The sequence below is a fragment of the Megachile rotundata genome, chromosome 15 (assembly GCF_050947335.1).
Source record: "Megachile rotundata isolate GNS110a chromosome 15, iyMegRotu1, whole genome shotgun sequence".
Lineage (NCBI taxonomy): Eukaryota > Metazoa > Arthropoda > Insecta > Hymenoptera > Megachilidae > Megachile > Megachile rotundata.
Genome location: NC_134997.1, coordinates 5,233,548 through 5,257,861, shown reverse-complemented (window position 1 = coordinate 5,257,861; position 24,314 = coordinate 5,233,548). Strand labels below are relative to the sequence as shown.

The window sequence follows — 24,314 nt, the reverse complement described above, 5'->3', positions numbered from 1 at the left end:
TTCAAGTTAGGCAATGTTTTACTTTTATATTGTACATCAAGTTTTATGTTGAAAATACAAGTACCGTGATTTGTTTTTATATTATACAGCAAGTTTTAATTTTAACATTAAAAAATTCGAAGTCCAACTCTTCATTATTCGTATTACATTTATATCCAACGTTGCAACACGTTTAATAATATTACAGTCGTCGACAAACCTCAATCCATACAAATGGTGGCAATATACCAAGAATACATTACCATTCACAAATGGTTTCATAGAGAAACATCTACAGTCCCTGGCCACCGAATTAGGACCACTACAAATTTACAGCATTTTTCACGTTTTCCGTAAAATTAAAAAGTCTGTGCAAATTGTAATGATATAATTTATCAGCTACTAACATGATACTACTTCTGTACATAACATTATTAACACATGTTAATATCTTGTATTTCCACCCTTTGCTTTGGTGACAGCTTGTATCGGACATGCTCTGTATACATTAATCATATGCTTTACATCTTCATTATTTTCTTAAATATCTGTAATTCTTTTCAACTCTGATAATGTGGTTGGAGAGTTGTAAACTAGTCTTTTAGGCTTCAGACATTTTCTATGGCATTCACCAAATTTCACATGACACGCTATCGATATTCGAGCCTAACGTAAACGCTCGCACGGCCCTCAACCGTTCATCACCCACACAATTTATTATCACGATAGTAACAAATTGCTATGTATATGTCGTCATCAACGTATTTAGTAATAATTTTGCATGACCTAAGACAATTTTTTGTATGTGACATAATGTTGTAGCCATAAAATGACATTTTCGTACGAGCTGCCAATTTCATATCCAGGGATTGTACCATTCGTTCGCAAGACGAATTTTCAAAACTCACTTTGACAAACAAAATAAAAAATTGTACACAGCGTGCAGAAGGTTGTAAGAAAATTACAAAAATGGAGAAACTCTGTTGGAAAATATAAACTTGTACAAGGTAAAAGGGTCGATGAAAATGTTCTTTCTCTCGATTCCGATTTGTACACCGTAATTTCGTCGTCGTTGCAAGGAACGTTATTTACTAACCGCAACTGCGTATATTTCTTTTCATTTAACTTAAACGGCCTTCATTTTCGCCACGGCTTTATCGGTGTTGGTGAACCGGTGTTACTAAGACCGGCGTGATAACGAAGCTGGGGTCTTTTCAGGGACTACGGAGATTGTTGTGTTTGCATTTTTATGAACGTCGAGTAGATAGGGTAGCTGGGTAATCGGACTCGGTGATCGTCGTTGCTAATACTCCAAATCGAGTTACACGTGGGTGAACTTCTCCTTTTTGTCGAAAGGGAACCCCTTTTTTCTGAAGAAGAAAACACTTTTTTTGGGATTTCTGGAAACGGAATTAAGATTAGCTTTATCTGGTAGCTACAGCTCTGAATATTTGAACGTCGAAATACTTGATGTTCAATATTTGACGTTGAAATTGCAAAATTAAAAAATTTGTAAAATTAATAACTGAAGCATGAAGAATGAAGTAGAAATTGAGAGCAATTTTTTAGCAGAATTCTGTCTGGTTATGAAAAGGGTGTTTATACGAAATTTTATGCGTGTAAAAATTTCTAATATAAACTTTATGCTGTTTCATGTAAAAATTTGTAATTTGATATGTTAACTTCTAAGTCTGTATAAAAGCTTTATAATTTTATATGTTAATTGTTTATTTGATATAAATGTTTATAATTTTATGCGTTAATTTTTAATTACATATGAAAGTTTATAATTTTATATGTTAATTTTCAATTTGGTATGAAAGTTTATAATTTTATATATTAATTTTTAATTTGACATGAAAGTTTATAATTTTCTATGTTAATTGTTAGTTTGGTATGAAAATTTAAAATTTTATATGTTAATTGTTAGTTTGGTACGAAAGTTTATAATTTTGTATATTAATTTTTAATTTGGTATGAAAGTTTATTATTTTATACATTAATTTTTAATTCTGAATAAAAATCTATAATTGTATATAATAATTTATGATTTTAAGTAATGATTTATAATTTGATATAATAATTGATGATTTTACATAAGACTGTTGCAAATATGTACTACGTAACTATATTTGAATTTACCGCGCATTTTACATACTCGTTATTGTCTTCGTTGTGATCGATGTTAAAGTTCATGATAGCGATGTTGATGTTATTGCTAATAATATTATTGGTGTTGTTGAGTTTCAAACATTATAATTAATCTTATCAATAACATTATTGCTCTTATTTCTATTAATGTTGACATTGTTAATATGACTATTGTCAAAATTGTTTTCGTTGCTGTTAATGTTACTGAGAATACTGATGTTGGTTATAAAGCGCCAACCCATTTATACAACATACACGCAAATGCAATTTAATTAAACAGAGAAGAAAAAGCACGAATCTCAAAAGTTTTATTTAAAAATCACCGTAATACCGTTCTGTGCGAGGATAATACACGCAAATATTTGTAACGGCGTAAAAATAATGCTAGAAAGGTTGAACGTTTCGTTTGCTCTCTTGTTAGAACGCTTCTTTGTGAATGTTTCCTCTTACACGGTCGTTTTTCGAGAAAGATAAATAAAAGAGAGCAGAGCACGGCTTTGAGAGAACTCGATCATAATTGCTTCTCGCCGGAAATTCTTCATTCCTGAGGAAGAATTTTAACACGAAAATTAACAACCCTTCTTCTCACAAAATTCTATTATTACGGTGTCGCACGGACTAAACGTAACACTTGTACCGCGATAAAAGATGTTATAGTAACCTTATGTTATTTCGCAACATGAACCAACCTATTTAGTTTATTAATAACAGTCGTAATTATTTATTATTACAATTACAATAATAATAATTATAAATAAATAAATAAATTATGAACTATTATAATAATTATTATTATTAATTGCCTTATAATAATAATTTCGATATAGTTGTTTCTGCTTTTGTTGCATTTGTTGTTAATGTCGCCGAGTTTGTAGTCATTGTTGTATTTGTTTTATTAGAAATGTCGTTGCTGTTTCTATTGTTGTTGTTGTTGTCTATAACACAGTCATTGTTGTATTTGCAATTGTCGTTTATAATGTCATTGTTATTGTTAATGATTGTGGTGTTAATGTTGATTTTGTGATTAATATTTTTGTTATTGACTATGTTGTTGTAATTGTTGTCGTTGTTGTTAACCTTGTTGTCAATATTGTGGTTGTTGGTAATGTTGTAATTCTTGTTGTTGTTAACAGTGTTGTTAATATTGTTCTCGTGGGTAATGTTTTTATAGTTGTTGTTGTTCTTGTTGTTAACCTTGTTGTATATATTATTGTTGCTGTTGTAAACCTTGTTGTATATATTATTGTTGTTAGTAATATTGTTGTTATCCTTGTTTATATTATTATTGCTGGTAATGTTATTATAATTGCTGTTGTTGTTGTTAGCCTTGTTGTTTATATTATTATTGCTGGTAATGTTGTTATAATTGCTGTTGTTGTTGTTGTTAGCCTTGTTGTTTATATTATTATTGTTGGTAATGTTGTTATAATTGCTATTGTTGTTGTTAGCCTTGTTGTTTATATTATTATTGCTGGTAATGTTGTTATAATTGTTGTTGTTATCATTGTAGTTTATACTATTATTGTTGGTAATGTTGTAATAATTGCTGTTGTTGTTGTTGTTAACCTTGTTGTTTATATTGTTATTGTTGGTAATGTTGTAATAATTGTTGTTGTTGTTAATCTTGTTGTTAGTGTGGTTGTTGTCGTTGTCGTTGTTAATTCTGCTGTTAATGTGTTGTTTTTGTCGTTGTTTTAAATAACATTGTTGTTGTTGTTATTATTATAATATATGTATACATGTTATACAATGCATGCAATTACATGTCATTTCTAAGAAATTGTATAAAATACACTATAATATTTATAATTTATAACCATTATTTGGAATTTCAATTAAATCGTTGGAAACTAAATTATTTACAAAATATAAATCATATATAATTCATATTGAGCAGCAAGTAGTTAATGTGTTCAGAATATTGCATAGCTTACATGCAATTTCTGTTGAATTATATTAACCATATTTAGTAACATGCATTAATACAGCAGCAATTGTAAATAATATTTGCAATTCACGTAGATCATGTATAATTTATATCAGACTGCAAGCTGTGACGTCATTATTTCACTGTAATTTGTATAAATTATATTGACTTATTTACACATATTAATATAGGATCGAAATAATCGAGGTTGACGGATGAATGTTTTTTGGGAATAACGATAACAAACAATTTTAATAATTCAAACAAAAATACAGAAATTAACTACAGAAATTTATGCGACAACTTTTCGGACAACGTACTACTTCAACCGTTACGACGAGACTGACCCGCGACGCCACGGCGTTGTCCTCATTCTCTCCCAATTCCCGAGTAAAAAGGAAACAAATGCCATCCGCGCCTTTGTCCTCCCGCTAATGTTTCGCGCCCAATCATAGTAACGCCAAATTCTCTTGGCGCCAATTGTCCGAACCGCCCGCTCACGCGATCGCGCCCGGTCGTACCCGACGACCCCCGAACAAACCGATCCCTCATTAATATATTATATTAATTATGTACTTTATATCAAACTCTATATAATAGTTTGACTAATAGTTTGTGTAAGTTGCAGTTTGTGTACAGTTTGTGTACAGTTTGTGTAAGTTACATGTAAATATTACAGTTTATTGGGTCAATATCGAGGAACTAATGCACTTCGAAAATAAGAAAGAATAAAAAATTAGAAACCAATCAATAACAATATCCTCTTCTTTTTCGAAGATTATACTTTCGATTTTTTTAATCTTTATTTTTACCTCCCTTCCTCCGCATGTTATTGAGATAATAATGAATAATAGTCTCGCTGAAACTCCCACGGGGGAAATATCATCGAAAGTTTACAGAGACCCCTCTCGTTTCAGAGCGCGGTATTACGGAGATAATTTTTGCCTGGAAAATGAATAGCATGGACGGATCTTAAATCAACGCATAACCCGGCAACCTTTCCTCCCTTGATAATAGACCGCACGCGTTATCGAGAACGGTGTACTCGCAATCGGAACGAAAATTATCGACGAAGTGATACACCTGGTTCAGCCACCACCCAATGTGATTTAAAATACTTGTTTACTTGAAACTTCGCCCCAATGCGAATCACCACCACGGATTTCGAAAAGTTTTCTCATGAAACTCCTGAGTTTAAATAAGTTTCCGCTACGAATCTCTTGTTTCGTCAACTTTCAGTTTTATAATTTCATCGCCAATGTTTGTACGTCCCAGGTGTATGTAAAATTCTGGGATATCCCAATAAAGTGTGCGGGGATTCTAAAATTTTTACATTTGCAAGATTTTCATTTGGGAGGTTGGAAAGTTTCAGATTCACAAATTTTCAATTACTGAAATTCAGAAATTTATAATATAGGAAATATACAAATTTTGAACCTCCGTTATTTAAATGTTTAGAAATGTAGGAATATGGTAACGTAAAAATGCAGATATATAGAAATATAGGAGTGTAAAAATGTAGAAATGTAGACATCAAGAAATACAGAAATGAAGAAACGTACAAAGCTGAAGTACAAACGTAAAAATGTACAAATGTAGACATTAAGAAATGCATAAATGAAGAAACGTACAAATGTGAAGTACAAATGAACAAATGTACGACATAGATATGTAGAAATATAGAGATGTTGAAGGACAAGTCAAAAAGTAAAGAGATTTAACTGATTGCAAACGCAACCGAAAAACTGTTTTCCAACAGAATCAAAAAACTTGTGAAACGTTGGGAAAAGTGCAATGAAATCCATGGAGGTTGTGTAGAAAAATGAGATACGCTCCACATTTCGATGTTCCTCTACTTTCCGACTTCCCTTCCTGGAAAAATGGACATGCAGTAAAGTACACATATTGAAACGTCTACATGTGGAAATATAGAAGGCATACAAATGCAGAATTGTAGAATTGTGGAATTGTGGATTTGTGGAATTGTGGAATTGTGGAATTGTAGAATTGTAGAATTGTAGAATTGTAGAATTGTGGAATTGTAGAATTGTGGAATTGTGCCATTGTGGAGTTGTAGAATTGCAAAATTACGGAATTGCAGAATCGTGGAATTGCAAAACCGAAGAATTGCTGAATTATGGAATTGAGAAATTATGAAATTCCACAATTTTGGAATTGCAGAATAGTGGAGTTGCAGGATCGTGGAATTAAAAGACGGCGGAATTGGGGAATCGTGAAATTGTCGAATTATGGAATGTCAGAATGGCGGAATTGCAAACCCACGGAATTGCAGAATGTTGGAATTGGAGAATGTTGGAATTGTTGAATTATGGAATTTCAGAATCGCGGAATTGCAAAACCGAGGAATTGCTGAATTATGGAATTAAAAAATTATGATATTCCACAATTTTAGAGTTGCAGAATAGTGGAGTTGCAGGATCGTGGAATTAAAAGACGGCGGAATTGGGGAATCGTGAAATCGCTGAATTATGGAATGTCAGAATGGCGGAATTGCAAACCCACAGAATTGCAGAATTTTGGAATTGCTGAAGTATGGAATTTCAGAATCGCGGAATTGCAAACCCGCGGAATCGTGGAATTGCTGAATTATGGAATTACAGAATCATGGAATTGCAAAATTATGAAATTGCAGAATTGTGGAATTGTAGAAACGTAATGACGTAGAAACATAGAATGTTAGAAGCGTAGAACCGTTGTAACGTAGAAACGTAGAAATGTAGATACGTATAGCGTAAAACGTAGAAAGGTAGACGTATAATCGTATAAACGTAGATTTCAGGACAATTACCTTTGTATTAAATAGACGCAATAATACAAGCACCCAGAGTACCCAAAAAGTACCCAGTAAAAATATTCCTTGCCTCATATAGTAACAAAAATTTAATCGATAATCTATGAGCTTGCAGAAAAGGAATTTCCTGTGTTCAATCTTCGTACAAAGTTTTTCGTTTAAAAGAATTTCGATATGCGACAGTGTAGGCGTTTTAATACTCTGTATATATTTGTTTTCTTTCGATTCTCTTTTTCTTTGTTGGTGCATCAAGCGTTCAAGAGCTTTTTGCATAATGCGAAGTCAGTGAAAAAAGAGAAACACTATCGATGTCCTCACGCCCTCGCATCGCCTTTTAACCTTCTAGAATTTTCTCAAAGTATAAAAGAATATGTATATGTACAAAAGAGTATGTGTACGTTAGATTACTTTCAATCTAACTTTACTACATATATCATCATTTTCAATTATTAACGTTCTTGACCTTTATCGGCTATTTCTAGATTACTTCGTCCACTATTTTCTTTTCAAATTCCCTCGACTCGGACGTGCATTGTATTAAAAGCTGCATTTTCCATGTTCTTTTGAATAAAGTGTTCGCTATTTAATTGCTTCTAATAGAATTACAAAAATGATATATAAGTGATGCATTATTATATTATTATACTAGATATACATAATAATTTGAAATTCGATTATTTAGATGTACAAAAAATTCCATTTCGATGCTTTTCAGTTTCACACGTTTGGATTTCAATTATTTGCAAATAATTAAGAAACAATCAACGAAAAACTATTCGTACGTTTTTCAATTGATAAGTTGCATTTTTTTCGACGATAAATTAGAATGGAAATTTCACTAATTGTGTACACTGTTGTTTATCTCTATATCCAGATTTATCGCCTAAATTTTCATTTATCGTTGCGAAAGCAACAGGTTTATCCCGGTCGACGGTTTTAGATGAAAAAATGTTAGCGAAATATTATGGGTCAGTCGTTTTTACGGACAAGCGAAATTTCGTCGAACGAAATTGGAAGCTTGTAAATATTTACGTTTATTTACTTTTCAAGCTTGGAAAAAGCGCAAGCTTGTTCAATATTTCATAATTAGTGTTATTGATAGGAAACCTGGGTCGTTTATAACATATTTTATTTTAAAATATCATTATAATTTACCAGTGGCAGCTTGTAACTAAAATTAGGGGGTGCTCCAGAAAATTTCTAGCCCTTATTTTAAAATTGTATGAAAGTAAACAAATATGTACGAAAACAAAATTTATTCGGAAACTTGATAAAATCCTAAAAGCACCAATCAATACATTTTACTTACTATGTTATCGATAACTTCCAGTATAAATAGAATGCTGCAGTCCCATAGTGTACATATGCGAACCGCCATTGTAATTGACGAATTAAAATAATTTTTATATCAAATTTATAATATAAGATACTCAAAGTTTCTACTATACTATGCAGGACAATCATTTGTTATGTTGCATATTCAAAACACTTTTCGGTCAAAATAAAAATTCGTATAGTATCGTTACTATTAATCTTTTAGGCACGGCTGAAATTTACGCGCCCCTTCTCTGTACGGCAGACTTCGACGCGAATTACGCGTAAACAGCACTACAATGTGTGACAATGCTATTCTCTACGCACGTACATTGGAATGAAGTTTTTGATGATTAAATTAAAATTTTTCCCAAAGATATAATATGCTTTAACTTTGATAATTTACTTTTTTAGAAAATTCACAAAATATGTAATTTCCAAATGTTTCCAATGTCGTATTAGTGCAAAGAGGTGCTCCCATAGTGCTTAAACTTGGCGTTACCTTTTATTTACGTGTAATGTACTTTTGTAGGATTTGTTAATACTCTTATGCAACGTGGTGAAGGCAAATAAGTGCGAATCAAAACATATGAAAAGGATCATTCAATTGGAACGGTGAGCGAGCTAGTAGAGTGCGCCAATGTGGTGCTATGTGATCTACGATGCATTCGCGAAAGCCACTATAGTGAATCGTCGTACAGAGAGATGGTATCCGCGAAAGCCACTATAGTAGTAGTATATAGTATAGTTGTGTCTAAGAGATTAATTAATAAAGTAAGTAATATAAATAAATAGTAATAGTAAATGAAAATGGATAATTCATGTGGAATAGAATAATTGTAGACCTTGTTTTGAATGGAAGCATAGATATGCTAAGGTTAGGTTGATCTCATTTAACTGAATCTAACCTTCCTCAATTGATTATCGTTTTTAGATACAATATAAGTTATTGACCAAAAATTTTACGAAAAAGTATGAAAATTCGTAAAAATACTTGTTTTACATAATTAGCCAAACAGTAATAGATAAGTAATAGATTATAGTAACAGTTTATGGTAATAGTAAATAATGAAGTAAATAGAAATAGTGAACAGTATTGGCAAATAATAATAGTGAATTGTAATAGTAAATAATAATGATAAATATTAAAAATAAATAGTACTAATAAATATAAGTATTAAATACTAAAACGTACTAATAAATAATACTAAACAGTAATTGCAAATTATAACAGTAACTGGCACCATCAAATTAAAATAGCAAAATAGAAATAATAAAACTATAAATTAAAAACTATAAAACTATAATAAATTATAAAATTTAATAAAATTTAGTAAATTATGAAACTTAACATTGAATAGCAAATTAGGTGTAAGCATAACAAAATATTTTGAATGTTTCCTGATAAAAAACAGAAAGTCGAATTACATTCTGCAAGTACCATCAGATCAAAATTGTTTGCGAACAGTTAATTCGTTTTATTTCCTGGAATATTTGATGTTATTCGATGGTTTCTGTTTAACGAGAGCTTGAAAACGTTGCACGCGTATATTTTGTCCTACGAATCGTTGAGCTTTACGTAATATGTCGCGACATTTCCCGTCAGCAATTTATATTGATCGAGTAAAACAGTCCTGGAACATGAGAATTTTTATCGTCTATTGAATGCCATCACTTCCGGCATGTTGCAAGCAACGGTCTTTGAGAATTCAAAGATTCGGAAATTTTTAGAAACTTGTAAATGTGGGAATTTAAATACAATATTGAAAATATGAAATTTTTGAAATTATGGTACTTGAAAATTTGGAAAATCGAACAATTATAAATTATGCAAATTTCGTACTTCAGCAATTCGTACTGCAGCTTTTGGTAACTTGGAAAATGAAGAAATTAAAAATTTGGAAATTTGAAAGTTTGGGAAGTTTGAAAAATGCAAATTTCGGAATTTGAAAATTTGAGAAGTTGAAAAAGTAGAAAATTTCAAAACCTAAAGGTTTAGATGTTGGAAAACTAACTTGGAGCTTGAAAATTTGATAGCATTAGAATTTAGATTTTTGAAAATTTCTAAAAGCGGAGATTTCAAAATTTGGTAATTGCAAAATTTTGTAAGTGGAATATTGAGTAATTGGAAAATTTGAAAATTAGAAATTGTGATAATTGAAAAATTTAGAAATTTGCAAATTTGGTAATTGAAAAATTGAGAAATTGGAAAATTTGTTAATTGACAAACTTGTTAATTGAAAATTAAGTAACTGAAGAACTTGGAAGTTAGAAAATATGGTAATTGAAAAATTTAGAAACTGACAAATTTGGAAATTGTAAGATTTAGTTGTTGAAAAATTGAGAAATTGGAAAATTTGACAACCCCAAATTCTTTAACTAAAAAATTTGGTAATAGGAGACTTGAGAAATTGAAAAATTTATTAATTAGAAAATTGAGAAATTAAAAAATTTAATAATCTAAAAATAGAGAATTGGTTATTAAAAAATGATGGATGTTTGTAGCATATTTGAAACACGCGCGCGACAGTTTCACGCGAAATCGCACGCACGCCGCTTTTCTTTTCTCTACTCTTGTGTGTTACCGGTCGACGACGGATCGTAGCGTGTAAGATAATGTATCATTTAACTAGTATTAATAAATAGATTTAGTTTATACAACAACAAAAAATCCTGAAATTGAGAAATTTAGAAAATGAGTAACTGAAAGTTTAGAAATTTTATAATTTAAAAGTTTTCAAACTTACTAATTACTAAATTTACAAATCTAAAATTCTGAAAATATAAGAATTATGATATTAAAAAATTTAAGCATTTAGAAATTTAAGAACTTATGTGTTTGAACATTTACGTTTTTAATTTACGTTTAAAATGAATTGAAATTAGAGTATCGAAACAAAATTGAAATTGGAGTTATAACTGGTTGATTAATTATTACTGACTACAATTTACTTTATCAAAAAGAATATGCACTTGCATCGATTTGTCACGTGCAGCGATTGATAATTTCTACCAATTATGTAATGCTTCGATCCATTACCCCACTTGATTTATTACTTCTGTAAAGCAGATGACTTCATCGACTAAAATTTCTCGAATTATCAGCTGCTGAATGTTAATTATTATCGATCTATATAAATTTATATTTAGTCTTAATTTCCTCAAAAAGGAATAATTTTATTGTGTACCTTTTTATCTTACAAATTACATTACGGTTACATAACATCCCGCATATTAAGCTATAAAATCCACAGTGATTGATTAGGGTAGCTCACAACAAATTTTCTTTTCATTTTCACCCTTTGAAAAGTTAGTATATGGTGCAAAAAACTCTCTCTATTCTTAATTAATCTTACTTATTATTTATTGATTTCTCAACTATGCAAATACAGTTAAGTCAGCTGATTAACATTGCTGAGACTTAATACTAACATCTAATTTTGCGCAATTTTATCATAAAAACACCTGTAATCATTTAAATTGTAGTTAAAAGTCGGTATAATTAAAAATCAATATAAGGATAGAAAATTTTTAGAAAGTGAGATAAAAAAAAAATACTCTTTGAGTCACCCTACTGAAAGATATTCTTGCACGTAAGCGAAGAGAAGAATTTTCAGCTTAGAAATTCTTGCAAGAATTGTTCTCCTACAGAAATGTTAGAACAGCTGCTTTTTTATGATCTATTGCTTATCTAGATAATTTGAGGAATTAAAATCTCTGTGTCTTTTCTTTAAAAAATGCTATTACAGCAACAACGTTGTAACTAAATTATGTTTACATTTAGTATGACGTTATACCAAGTAATAATTTTGTTCAGATCGAGACATATATGAGAAATGATTAAAAAATGCGATACGAAAATATTTTGCATAAATATCTAATGTAACAAAAGTTTAAAGAACGTGAAATATGTGCGAGTTATAAAATAGAAAATAGTCCCTAAAAGACCAAACAGTTACCCTATAAATTACCATAAGACAGATAGATAGTTTATCCAATAAACTGTTAGTTATCAATTTGCATAAATTATAATTAAGAATCAAAATTTTTACTTACCGAAATTTAATTAAAAAGAAATTTTAAACTTTATCTATACTTAATACTAAGTAACGTAATCGCTTAAATTTTAGTGAGAAATCGAAATGATAAAAAATCAATATACCCATAGAAAATAGCTTGTGCCTAAATTGTTGTGTCCTACCTTTTTGCAACATACTAAAATTTGAGAGGGTGTGATTTTTTAGCCACCCTAGTGGCGATATAACGCAAAGCTCAAATAATATTTTCTTTCCAGAATTAAATACAGTGCTTGATAAATGAAAATATGTAAAAAGATACAGATATGTTATTGCTTCGATCTTGTTATTCGTTCGAGGATAAATACTCCAAATATTGAATACGACCATCCTGGAGTGCCCCGAAAATTTGAATCATTTCGTTTTCGAACGTATTCCAGTCACGATGTGTGAACTGACGTCATTGCTCGCATAAATCTATATGAACGATATCGAAATGTGACGTAATCGAACATGCGTGACACGAATATGTGGAATATGTGTTCGAACATACCTACAGTAACGTAATATGTAGTAACGAACAAACATTCGCGAATAAATATTTTCAATTTTACCACTAATTTGCAAAATTGAAACTTTCATGATTGTAAAATTTGTGAAAATTTTGAAACATCACATTAATCTCTTTAATTCAGATGTTCGAGTGGGGTCAAAGGTGACCCAGATCTAACTAAACAGCATCAGATATTTCGACGAATGTTAGATGTATTAATATTTAAACGAAAACGTTTGAAACGGTGAAAATTTAGTGATGCAATATGCAGAGACTAAAGTTCATGAAAATTTAATAACGTATAAATTTTATCTATTAATATTTAATGATACTTCGAATAATATTATTAGTATCTTTAATATTATAGATTTAATAATATATAGTAACGTTAAACATTTTTAAACCTAAATATTTATTAATATTTAGCAAAAAATTGTGTAGGATTAATATTATTTATTTTATTAAATTCAACAATATTTTTAATATTATTAACTTTGTTATATTTAAGTGTCTGATAACATTAAATAATATTTGTATCACAACAAATTTAATTTTATGACGGCGAAAAACACAAATGTATTTCAATTAAATATAACGAATGTATTACAATCAAGTAGACGAAAAAGTTTGTTCAAGTAACGAAAGTGTCTGCGCAATGACAAATGGGTCATTCCATGCCAAATCGATCACTTTTGGAAGTCACCATCTCCGATTTTGCTCTCATCGAAATATGTTGTAGTCCATGTGAAATTAGGGGGGGTTTAAGTCATCATTTTGCCGGTTTCGAATTTGTTAATGAATGACAGGTCGTCAAAGTTTGCAATTTTTGCCCGTTTTGGCGAAAATGGGGTCCACTTGGGAATTTTTTTCTCAGAAACTACTGAACCGATTTAGCTAACTTTTTTTTTGTTTTATTCGTGAAGGTTTGGGCTATTTTAAAATATTTTTTTTAACTTTGTCAATTTGTTATAAAATGTTGAAAAATTTAAACAAATTCTTTTTTTGCGTTTTTCTCAATGAGGGGCGTAAAGGGTTAAAATTAAAAAAAAATATGGTCATATTCTTTGAAGCTTCCCCTTTAAAATGAGCCCTTCAGAACGATGGAGCCTCGAAAATTGACGTCTCTACAAGCTGGAAACGGACGCGGGGTACCCCCATTTCACATAGGCGAGTCGCGCGTTCAGCTATTATGATCGGTTGTTTTATATCACTGGCCTCAAAACTATACAACAAGTCTTCGTACGCGATTAAATGACTCTGTTGGTACCTTGAAAAGTGTATTAGTAACCACTCTTGGTCAATGACACATTTTTTAATCGTAATTTGATTTATAGATATTAGTTCCTACATTTATTATTTATGTTCTACAAAAAGGCATTAATACTCGATGGAAACCGCAAAATAAGATTGTTTTCTTCAATCGGGATGGAATAAGAGGAATTATGATCAAAAGTATGGAGTGCACCATCGGGGTAGTCTTAGGAATGGTAGAGGAAAATGTAATGACAACTATTTTATTACAATAAACACTGGGCTATCATTATCGTACGGACAAGTTTTACGTAGCATTTGTTTATTTGATAATGGCACAAAGCTTTGCAAACTTCCATTGTCTGTTATTAATAAAGCCGTTAAAAAGTGCGTTTGTAAGCAATCAGCCTGTTTAATATATTCACTTTGTATTACATAATTAAATGCTATGTTTGATAAAGATGATTGTGCCCATTCAAATAAAACTGAAGGATTGAGAATTTGATTTTTTAACGGTCTTTGTAGGCTAGTGTGCATTGCAAGTCTTTGAATGCTATCCTCCAATACTATCCTTTACCATGACTTGTTGCAAAAGATTGCCATTCTGCAGAAACATCGAAATTATTAAAATGATAAGTTGAATTAATATAATTTCTTTTGCTTTTACATGTCGTAGCTGTTCTGTTAGTCATGTTATTTAGAACCTAACAACTTTTACGATTTTAACATTTTCAAACTGATGACCGAACAAACAGATCACAATGATATTACTTCAGAATTAAGTTTAACATATTACCAATAGACTTTTCAAAGTACCAACAGAGTCATTTAATCGCGTACGAAGACTTCTTGTATAGTTTTGAGGCCAGTGATATGAAACAACCGATCATAATAGCTGAACGCGCGACTCGCCTATGTGAAATGGGGGTACCCCGCGTCCGTTTCCAGCTTGTAGAGACGTCAATTTTCTAGGCTCCATCGTTCTGAAGGGCTCATTTTAAAGGGGAAGCTTCAAAGAATATGACCATATTTTTTTTTAATTTTAACCCTTTACGCCCCTCATTGAGAAAAACGCAAAAAAAGAATTTGTTTAAATTTTTCAACATTTTATAACAAATTGACAAAGTTAAAAAAAATATTTTAAAATAGCCCAAACCTTCACGAATAAAACAAAAAAAAAGTTAGCTAAATCGGTTCAGTAGTTTCTGAGAAAAAAATTCCCAAGTGGACCCCATTTTCGCCAAAACGGGCAAAAATTGCAAACTTTGACGACCTGTCATTCATTAACAAATTCGAAACCGGCAAAATGATGACTTAAACCCCCCCTAATTTCACATGGACTACAACATATTTCGATGAGAGCAAAATCGGAGATGGTGACTTCCAAAAGTGATCGATTTGGCGTGGAATGACTCAAATATGAAGTGAAGTCCGGGCCCCGGTGCCCTCTCTCATTTTATATGTTTCATTCCCCTACGACGTCTCCTGGCAACCACGCCGATTTCTTCGAAATCTGCCACGTGCCCTCCGTCGCTCTTTGTTTCGCGGCCATCCCTCTACGACGGAACCGCCGAACCTCGCGATGCTGCTCGCCCTTTGCAGCCGAGCCTTCGCGCCGGCATTTGCCGTTATCCGCCATCAAACGGAACAGTCCGCACCTTTGTACGCGTTTCTGGAAATTACGCGTCAGGAGACGTCGCCGAGGAATGTCTTTCTTTTCTGCCGAAGTGCGCACTAGGGTTCGCCAACATTCCGCGGTAGATCAAATACTTATTAATTTGCGTTTTACTTGGAATTTCAGAGCATGTGCCACGTGCCACTTGCCACGTGCCATTTGCCACGTGCACCACGCACATGTACATTTTCTTAAAATTATTTATCGTCTTCGAGTGCGACCAATCCCGCAGACAGCCAGCCGGAGCACGGGGCAAGCTAGCTTGCCCCCGCCCGGGTTCTCACCTCTCCCGGGCGGTGTGACCCTCGATGTTTTGGTGAGCACCACCACTCCCGAGCAGATTGATTACCCCCGGTGCTACGGTGATGTTTTTCATGCCGAAACACTCGAAACACGGCCACAGGTTTCCCCGTGCACGTAGAGCTTCGAGGCATGGGACTCCCCATGCCTGCTGCTCCTGGCCAGTCGCCCCCGAAAACCCTGCTAATTTTGTTGAATCGTCTGTATACTTTTAAATTCTCGCTTTATGCTCTGAGATTCCTCGTTCGACTAGTTCTATCCGTAAGAATTGATATTTCAAAATTTATATGTTTAACAAAATGTATTGAATTTAGATTATATGTAAAAATTCCAGCATGCGTGAGTTGATATTTTTTAGAAAAAATATTCGCATAAATAAATGATGCTCGATTTATCGTATTTGATAGATTTTATCGTCAGCTTTCTTTAAAAAGTCTCATGTTTCCTGAGTAAAAGCAGCTTTCTGACTATACGTAGAAATAAGCGATGTCTGAAAAGAAATGTCCTGCTTCCACCTGTTGAGTACCTCCGCTGTTAAAGGGACATTTTAATAAAAAGTATCGGCTTGTTTCCGTTTCCATAGAATTCCTTTATAACGGTAAAATGTAAGGAAACGAGAATATTGCTTTTTTTTTAGACCGTAGCACAAAGCAATTCCCCGAACATTTTCATTACTTGTATATAATTAAATGCTGTACAAAAACAGTTCCCTGCAAGAACATAAAAATTTAAATAAAAATATTATTTAATTTTTTTATAATTTTGTACGTTAGATAGTGTATACAAGCTAGTAGAAAAAATATAACATATTTTGATACACACAATTTCATTTTTTTATTTCACTCAATTAAAATTATTTAATAATTTAATTTATTTATTTTATCTAATATAATTTATATAATTTAGTTAATTTAGTATAATTTCTTTAGTTTTTAAAATTTAATTATTATTATGTATTTAGTCAATTAAATTTATTTAGTTTATTTAGTTTAATTTTCATAATATATTTAATTTAATTATTATCCTGTATTTAGTCAATTAAATTTATTTAGTTTATTTAGTTTAATTTTCATAATATATTTAATTTAATTATTATCCTGTATTTAGTCAATTAAATTTATTTAGTTTATTTAGTTTAATTTTCATAATATATTTAGTTAATTTAATATTATTGTTTAGTCTGTCTAATTTAATTATTATCATGTATTTTATTTAATTGAATTTAATCCATGTCGTTAATTAATTTATATAAATTGTTTAGTTAGTTGAATTTAATTTATTTAGTTTATCTAATTTAAATAAATATAATTAATTTAGTACATGTGTTTAATGTATTTTATACAATCTGCTCTATATAAATTATTTCATTAATTTATCGCTTCATCTAATTTAATTTATGCAATTTATTTAGTTAATTTAATTCATATAATTCTAGTAATTTATTTAATTTAAATATACAATTAATTTCGCTCAACTTAATTAGCTTTCAAATGATCATTTAATATATTTAGCCCTAGTAATACTGTTGGAGTTCCCGAATCAGGAGTAACTCGAATTGAATACAATAACTAATTTATTGAATAATAATATTGTAAGTTAGACCTAGTAATCTAGTTCTCTAGTTTAAAAGTTGTACTTTGGTCGGTGAAGTTCGGATAAAATCTAATGAGAAACGGTGTTGAGAAGAAAAATGTAAACTATTGGAAAGAAACTATTGGTTGATATCTTGGATAAGGGTGTGGGAACAGGAAAAGTCATTGGCTAGGTTATTTGCGAAGGAGGTGGCCTAAAAAAAGGAGTGATTTATTAGGAAACGTGGAATTGCTTTAGCGGGACCTTGGAAAAATCTTGAAGCTACAGGAAATTCTAAAGAGGCATGTTTTGGTGATATAAGACAGACAGGAAAGCGCAGAAAGTGGACAATAGGGTAAAGAAAATAAAGGCAGAGCCAGATGTAGAAGAGAAAGTCGGACGCTTTGTTAGGATTTCCAACAATATTTTCCGTAAAACAAGTTTTATTTAGAACTAAAATAAATCCATTGTATAATTCTACTTGAAACATAAATTTTCGTTTTTTTCTTTTGTAGGACAGTTACCGATAAAAATGATTAAGTCACAGAATGACTAATATCGAATGACTAACAGCAAAACCGAACGCAGTAAATAGCCTTGTATTTCATCGAACTATACTAATTGCGAATATCTTACCGTGGCATAGTTCAATTGCATAAACGTAATTGTCAACACAAAGGTTAATTGTATCGTACGCAGCAATACAGTAACGACAAAGAACAGAAAGAAAACATTCGATAAGATCTAACGAGAGAAACACGTGCGAGGGTGATCTCAAAGCAAGCGTGCCATTTATCAATAATTATTGCAATAATTTTTGTTTATCAGAAGCCCTGACAATTATTGTCGCGATGAAAAGTGATGCGGTCGTGTGGAAAATTTCTTCCTGACGTACACAGTATGTCCGGTTCAAGTGCACGAAGTTATTCAATTTGATATCTATTTCTTAATTCACCTATTTTAATTCTACGCGATTTTCACAATTACGAATGTCTATTAATTTTGTTATGCTTCAACAATTTGTATTTTCCACAGAGATTTAACCACGATAAATATTTAACACACAATAAACTACTAACGCACAATTTGAATTTAACCTTTAACATTCGAATCTGTTTTTGCGGTTATCAAAACTTTGAATCTTTTAATTAAAAAGTTTACTGAATTCATTTGAGATTACTATTTCTCTGTTATTAATTACTACTATGGCTTCATTATTATACACCTCAGATTCAATCAAAAGGTATTTACCTCAACTTGTATTAAACTATATGGCGAATCACCTTTCGCGTGCAAAGGTTAAGAATGAACGATGAAATATAAATTATTGCATACACGAAATCTGTGTCACTATGAAAACCAGCACGTTTAAAATAAACGTTTGAACATGTTTAAAACGTTAAAATCAACACTGTTAATGATGGACGCGACTTTTCTTGACGTGTATAACACTATATTATTTCGATTCTTTTCCACTTTTGCAAAGGACGTACACAAAACAATAGAAAGGCGGGATAACGGTTAAACACATTTCCGCGCGAAATTCAAAACTCTGTAAACAGCATTAGTTATTCTTTACAACTACACACGTCAAACTTCAATAAAAATATGTGAATAGATTATGTAATTGAATCCTGAATTGAAGAGTGATGAAAGAAAGCTAGCTAAAAAAGAAAATTCAAAAAGTAATTTGTTTCTTAGTTTTGATATTAAAATGTCTTATTCGAAGAACTAAGAAAGAAAATTCAGAAATTAATGGATCAAATAAATTATTTATTAGTTTCGATATTAAAATCGGGAGTTTCCTGACGGATGAAAAAGAATAATTTTTCTTATATTATTTTATCGACACGAGAAGCGTTGAAAAAGAACCTCAATACGAAAGTCGTCCAAGCTCGTTAAATATTAACCGTTCAATTATACCTGATGACCGCGTTCCACGGACTCGTCAAACATTTGCTAAAATAGAATCATTTCGCAGCTCTGGGTGTTGCTAACAATTAATTTTCGACGTTGATCCAAATGTCGTGCGGCTGACACCACCTATCGTAATTAGAACACGCAAACGTGATGGTCGTTTAACACGAATTTCCTGTCGGTTTGATCTTCGGGATTTATCGGTGCAGTGAAATTTACCTAGTAGAATATTGTCGAATATCCAATCTATTTAATAAATAACACCTAGAATAAAACTTTTGGAAATACAAACATGTATAGTAACTGTACTAACGGATTTAGGATTATCGTGAGAGAATAACACGTGTTGACTTCGCGAAGTCTTTATTGTAACTGCCGATTTATCGCGCCCTCTCGATACTCGTCCTTTGATAGGTACTAATTAATAGGATATACTTTTTCGGTTATCGACTTCTGGTACATCTTTAAGTAGGGTTAGTAGAACAGTTAGAGGTTATTACACCTGCATGTATTTGTAATTGAATTTACATTTTGAGGTTATACAATATGTACATGTACACATTAAATGATACAAATTATCAAATTATTGCATTTCTAACGTTCCAAGCTCCTAAAATTTTCTATTTCTAAGATTAATGAATTTTTATACTTTGAAAAATCTTGAAATATTCAAGTTTCTCAATACTAAAATTTCTAAATTACTAAACTACTGAATTTTCTTAATTTATAACTTTTCATTCTTAAAATTCCAGATTAACAAATTCTCTATTTTTTAATTTTTTAATTTTCAAGATTCTAAATGTTAAGATTTCTAAATTACTAAATTACTAGATTTTCAAATGATCATATTACAACATTTTATTTTGAAAGAAATACAAGTCCACCTTAGATTGAAATTCCATTTTATTAAATATATTATAAATATATTCAATATATTAAAAATGTATTCAATAACAATTTTACCTTGAAAATTATTAATATTATTAATATTGAATGTAAATTTATTTAATAATAATTATACCTTATTGGTTAATTTATAAAATTAATTTTAAAAATGAATGTATAACAACATAAACAAAAATAAAACAAAAAAAACTAGTAAAATTAGTTTCATATTTCAGTTTAAGTTTTCCTCTTGATATATTGTATAAATATTGTAACAAAATATTATCATAACTGAATTTTCCTTCTTTCTAATGTATAACTATATTTGAATTATTGGTGTGAGTCACGATATAGAACAAGTTAATTAAAAATATCAGATTTTTAACGTTTACGCTGTAACAGTTTGTTTTTCAATAAATAACGATTGTGGACTTCGTTCACTTTAATTTCATAGTCATTTGTTTGTTTGCCGATAGTGAAAGGACTCCGGTTAAGTTCAATTAACGATCGTTTTGTTCCATTTAATGGCCGCTTATCGAATCTAGTCGATTTATTTGCGTTCTAAGTTCAGAAGGAAATTTTTATTTTCTAAGAATTTTTAATCTTGCGACTCGATTCAAAAATATAAGTACACAGCTATTTAGAAAATCTCGGATAAATTATTCAGATTATGTCACGAAATAGAGTCAATTTGAAAATTATTTTATTTTAGAAAATTGTTTTAAAAATCTTATTGTATGTCCAATTTTTAATTTTTCAAACACATTATCTTTTATGGACTCAAACTTTCAAGGCTTCAATGTACAAGAGTTTGGCAAATCCAAATTCCTAAATTCCAAAATCAATAAATTACTAAATTAATAAATTACTAAAATAATAAATTACTAAATTACTAAATTACTAAATTCCTAAATTCCTAAATTCCTAAATTCCTAAATTCCTAAATTCCTAAATTCCTAAATTCCTAAATTCCTAAATTCTTAAATTACTAAATTACTAAATTATTAAATCACTTCATTATTATATTCATAAATTTAAAAATTCCAAAATTCCAAAATTTGAAAAATTTCAAAACTGTATAATTCTAAATTTCAAAAGTTCCAAAACTCCAAAACTCAAAACTCCAAACCCCAAAAATTCAAAAATTTCCAAATTCTAGAATTCCGAAATTCCATAATTTCAAAACTAGAACTCCAAAATTCCGAAGTTCCAAAATTCGAAAGTTCTGAAATTCCAAAATTACCGATTTCCAAATTCCAAAATTCCAAAATTACCAATTTCTAAATTCCAAAATTCCAAAGTTCCAAAATTCCAAAATTCCAAAATTCCAAAATTCCAAAATTCCAAAATTACTAATTTCCAAATTTGCAAAACAACAAAACTCCAAAATTTTAAATTTCCTAAATTATTAAATTACGAAATTCTCAGATTACTAAATTCTAAAAAGCCAAATTACCAATTTTTCAAATTCCAAATTTCTAAAATCCCTAAATATCCAAAGTTACTTCAATACATTTTGCACGATCCATAAAATTCCAAAAATCTAACCTAACCTATAAAAAGTCATTGCATAATCCATGAGTATATCATAGCCACATTGCAAATAAAAATTTTTATTTTTAACCATAAGGAAAGTCAAATAATAAATTCAACTTCAAACAAAATTTTTCACTCATCTCTATTTATAAACCGTCTTCCACTAAAAAAAAAAAAGGAACAGAATATAAAAATTAGAAAATGATCATATTGTGCATAAACTGAAATAAAATACAATGTTCTTACACTAAGCAAGAAGCTATAATTTCTGCAGATTGCATACTAAAAAAAAATCGGTGATACTGCATTAGCAAAAAGAAAAAGGAAAAAATAGCTGATAAGATTTCTCCAGAATAGTTACTGCAACGATGCGACATTTTCTCGAAGTCCACACAGAGTTGTTTGTTATTCGTTAATATATCGGCGGAAGAAACGACAATCAATCGGAAACGAACATAATATTGAAATGAACACAATAAAAATCGTATTGGTATTTTCCTTTTACGATAAGTCTGACACAACGCGATGATTGTTTAGCGTTCGTTATGTTAAGCTTTATTAAAACGAACTTCTCATCGATCAAACTGTACAAGTTTAATTTTACAATTTGATCGTGATGATTGAATTCGTTTTTTGATTAAGAAAAATTAACCGTTTGCAGAAATATTTTGTAAATTTTTTGTAGTTAAAATTTGTCCATTTTTTATACTTGCATAGATAGCGTTCGATAAATATAAACGAAATACAATTTTTGAAATACAAATGTCGGGTTAGGAGTCTTAGAGTCTGGTTTTACAATCTTTGTTTGGGTACAGTTACTCGATTTAATATTCGGACACTATGGTATTTGCGAAAATAAAGCTTCCTGTACTAATAAAGTTTCTGGTCCGTAATGTGTTAAAGCGCATATTCTAGTTTACAAATATGTAAAATTTAATACTTCATTTTTTATTGTTTTCCACATTATAAATTATAAACGAAGATATTGGCGTCGAAAAAATATTGGGACACTTAATATTACATAAAGTTTTTTCTTATTTAGAATGTATGTAATAACAAATTTATAATTTTAATATTAATTTAATATTTTGTGGAATATCCCTTTTGTCTGATGACGTGTTGCAGATGTGTTGGCATGTTTGAAATTATTTTATTTAAATAATTTTGTATATAATTTAAGCACAGAAAAATACAAGCATTGGTTAGGTTACATATTCAGTTATACTATGTAAAATATTATAAATATTATATGACGTAAATGTTATTTTATATTCTATATTATTAAATGATATCGGAGTGCCAATTTGACACAGGCGTAACAAATATGATGATAGCATTGAAATGCTGTCGATAACTCGTACATCGATAAGCTTAACCTGTAATGTGCAGTCGAATGTAATTACTCCATTTTGAAGTAGGGATAGATTATATTTGATGATTAGGTAAGTACAAATACTGGGTGTCAATAATATTCCATGGACTAATGTGTTAATATAATATTCATATTAATATATCAATATACCAATATATCAATAAACAGCATTAAAATTAAATATACGTTTAACAGCCAAAGTGTAAGTAGATTTTTTTGAGACATTGTGTAGATTAAAGTCATGAAAAGTTATTGAAAAAACCAACTTTAATAATTTTAAAATAAAACTTAATTTGATAATAAATAATTTTAAAACTTAATTTGATGTATCGAAGATTTAATTATATTATTATATACATATATATACACATATGCATTGACTGTCTTTAAATTTAATAATTTTAAGTTAAAATTTTTTATTTAATTTCATAAATATGTATGTGTACATATGTATAAGATTTGTTTACATGTCAGAATGCATTATGTATAAGTATGTATAAGTACATATGTAACTATGTATAAGTACATTATACATACATATGTATAAGTATGTAGACAAAGTTATAATTATAATTATTATTTATAATTATATTTATTATATATACAATTAAGTAGTTAGTATATATGTGAAAATAAATAAGAGTTTATTTATTTAGTTAGTTACTTTTCTGTTTACTTATTTAATTATTAATTTACTTACATATATATTTACTTATTTATTTATCTAGTTATTTGCAGAGTTATTTATCTATACACTTGTTAAACCAAACATTGCCATCTCATATTTTTAAAACAGTATTATTAAGTTGTTTTTTGTAAAATGATTCAACTCGCAAAATAAACAAGTCTTCTTCAAAATTAAAATTAAATATAACACCTCAAATCTAGAGTTAATAAAATTAGAGAAAGTTGCAAAGAATACGAATGAAAGCCTCACATAGTTTTTTAGCTCACGAATTAATCTCTGAATGGAAACCGTATTCATTATCGCGCGTTACCTAACACCTTCGTAACATTGCTGCAATGTTTACAAGAATTCATAACTTTTGAACGA

At 30.0% G+C, this 24,314-nt stretch overlaps 1 long non-coding RNA gene across 6 annotated transcripts in view; it reads right to left on the bottom strand.

Annotated features, from left to right (window-relative positions):
• Positions 1–19,916, bottom strand: part of LOC143265844 (uncharacterized) — a 33,444-nt gene extending 13,528 nt beyond the window's left edge. The window contains exons 1-3 of one of the 6 annotated variants that reach the window (XR_013040599.1): positions 19,687–19,914; positions 18,802–19,593; positions 1–1,379 (exon numbers count right to left, since the gene is read on the bottom strand). This is a non-coding gene — a long non-coding RNA (uncharacterized LOC143265844). Of the gene's footprint in view, positions 1,380–18,801; positions 19,594–19,686 lie in introns of all 6 variants that reach the window. The other 5 variants (XR_013040602.1, XR_013040601.1, XR_013040604.1 and 2 more) reach the window with 5 other exon arrangements.
• Positions 19,917–24,314: the final 4,398 nt, after the last annotated feature.